Consider the following 3,198-nt stretch of genomic DNA (forward strand, 5'->3'; position numbering starts at 1 on the left):
AAAAAAAAAAAAAAAGTTAATAGTTCCAGTAATAGACTAAATGGCCATGAGGTCTATAGATCAGAGAATAGTATTGTATCCATACTAATCTCCTGATTTTGCTGATTATTATGTGGTCATGTAAGAGAACGTGTCCTTGATTTTAGCCAATACACACTGGAATATTTAGGGGTAAAGGGACCTCAGATTTGTATTTAACTCTAAAATAGTTCTAAGGAAAACATAGATAGCTAGAGAGGATGTGTTATACGCTGCATTTTGTTCCCCACTAAAATTTATATGTTGAAGTCCTAACCCCTAAAAATCTTGGAATATAGCTATATTTGGAAGTCATGTTTTAAAGGGGGTAAATAAATTAAAAGAAGGTCTTAAGGGCGGGCCCTAATCCAACCTGACTGGTATCCTTATGAGAAAAGAAATTTGGACTCACAGGGAGACAGGAGAGGGTTATGTGCACAGGAGGACACAATGAGAGGGTGTCCATCTGTAAATCATGAAGAGTGGCCTGGGGAGAAACCACCCCTGCTGAAGCCACGGTTTCAGGCTTCCAGCCTCCTGAGCTGTGAGGAAAGAAATCTCTGTTGTTTAAGCCACCAGTCTGGTATTTTGTTATGGCTGCTGGAGCAGACTAATGCAGATAGATGGGTGTATCATGAAGCAGTATGGTGTGATAAGGACATGATAAAATATTAACATTTGGGGAATCTTGATAAACAGCATAATAACATTCTGTATTCTGGCAGTTTTTAAGTTCAAAATTACATCGTAATGGACATTTTGTTGTTGTTTTAAAGTAGGGACTCTCAAGTCAGCCTGTTCGAATCCTGACCACCCCCTCCCCCACCAGCTGACTTCCTCCTCATCCTCTGCAAACTGGGCTTAATAATAGTGCCTGCTTCATAGGTTGTGAAACAACATAATGTGTTCACGCTGATAAAAACCTTTTGCAATATAAGATCAATAGTATGGGGTTAGAGAGGAGAGTGTCCCCAGGACACGCCCTCCTAGAAACCTGCTCATTCCCCGTGAGTGACACTAACTCAGCAATGACCTCACCCCGCCCAGAGAGATCTCACCTGCTGCCAGCTGGGAGGGATCTTATTGCCAGTTTCTAGGGAGGGACACTGTCAGCATAGTCTAACAGGATTCTAGGTGACCCAGCTGGTCCCCTGTTCATTTGCTGGAGAGTCCCAAGCCACCAGACAAGTGCCCAACCATGCCCTGTGGGACCCTGGCTCATGGTGGGTGCCTTGCCCTTGGGAGGTGCCCCATAACAGTGATAAGCTTGCCCCAAGCCCAAGCACTGCAGCTTGGACCCACACCTTTGGCTGACCCCAGTGTGGAGCATTCCTCTCTCCAGGCCTCAGTTTCCCCACCTGCAGAGTGAGAACATAGGATTAGGTCAGTGACTTTCAAACAATCTCAAGCCACAGTAAGGTTTGTGGCAATGAAGGTTGACTCTGTATCTGGTGCCTCATTGTCCACCAGTGAGAAGGCAGGCTGGCTTTATGTTCCCAGTGGGATGCTTTCCAGAGGCCCTGAGATTCAAATGCCAGGTGCTCTGTGAGCTCCTGCCCCTGGGATGTTCGTCAAGGTCTACCTGACCCCTCTCAGCAGAACAGCAAGCCATCTGCTGGGCTAGGTCCCATATTTTCTGTACATCTCTCTGCTGAGTGGGAGTGATGTCAGGGGGACCCCTTTCAGTATTTCTGGGTACATCGCCACCCTCCTATCAGTTTCTTATTACTGGTAATTAATAATAATTAATATAATGATTATTGCTACTGTTTACGAGATACTTCCTTTGTGCCAGGCACTGTGCTAACTGCCTAAGACCTGTTTACAAAGTGTACACTTTCCCAGCTCTTTTTTTTTTTTTTTTTTTTTGAGACAGAGCCTCAAGCTGTCCCCCTGGGTAGAGTGCTGTGGCATTACAGCTCACAGCAACCTCCAACTCCTGGGCTCAAGCGAGTCTCCTGCCTCTGCCTCCCAAGTAGCTGGGACCACAGGCGCCCGCCACAACGCCCGGCCACTTTTTGGTTGCAGCCGTCATTGTTGTTTGGCAGGTCCGGGCTGGGGATTCGAACCTGCCACCTTAGGTGTACGTGGCTGGCGCCTTAGCCGGTTGAGCTATAGGCGCCGAGCCCACTTTCCCAGCTCTTTTCTCCCACTGCCAAGGAAGCCAGCCATACAAACCAAAATTATCTGTACTTTGATCACATTTCAATGTCTTTATAACCCAACTTTTCCTTCTCACAAAGACCTTCCTTGTTGAAAGGAAGGGGGTTCACAAGTGATCAGCTCCATCTGACAGCTGAGAAAATGGACACCTGACCAGTTCATCCACTGCCCGGGAGCACCTCTGGTTACTGGGTGTGGTGCTCTTGAGGTCGCTTAATCCTCACACCGTCTTAGCACTAGGGTATTATCATCCCCGTGTTGCTGATGAGGAAATCGAGACTGTGAGAGGTGAAGATACTTGCCCAATATCACACAGCTAGTCACCGGCAGAGGAGGACTGAACTCAGGCTAGTGTGATTCAAAGCCTGGTGCTGTCTCCAGGGTGACCTGCTGGGCTTTTGTTGGAAAGAGATTCGCTATTTCACCTGGGCCATTTGAGAGTCTGCCAATAGTTAGAGCACAGCTGTCTCTTCCTGTGGGCAGTCCTGGCTGGGAACACAGAGGAATCCTGTATCCACTGCCCCCTTTTCTTCCTACTTTGTAAATCCTAAGGTAAAACTGGGCAGAGGCTGGTGGAGGGTGTTTCTGGACAGGGCCACTGTCTGCAAATCCAAGGATCCTGACTCTGGACTGGAAGTGAAATTGTCTAGTGGAGAGAAAACAGGTTTGAACAAATTCTGACGGCCATAGTAACTGCTGTTATTACTGTTTGTGAGGTACTTCCTTTGTGCCTAAAGCTGTCATCGCTAAAAATTCTCTCAAGTTCTCTTTATCACCTCCACTTTATAAATGAAAAACTGAGGCTCAGAGAGGTGATGCCATTTGCTATATGTGAATATGACCATTTTACTGCTACTTCACCAGTACTAAGTGTTCTCATTTTCTAAGTTCTGCTAATTTTCTAGGCAAATGATGTTATCTTATTTATATTTGTCTTCCTCTGAATAGGGATGAGCTTAAATACATTCCTGTGTGCTTGTTAACCACTTGGTTTCTTCTTCTTTTGTTCATGTACTT

This window comes from Otolemur garnettii, unplaced genomic scaffold, assembly GCF_000181295.1.
Source record: "Otolemur garnettii isolate 467f Iridium unplaced genomic scaffold, OtoGar3 scaffold00007, whole genome shotgun sequence".
Lineage (NCBI taxonomy): Eukaryota > Metazoa > Chordata > Mammalia > Primates > Galagidae > Otolemur > Otolemur garnettii.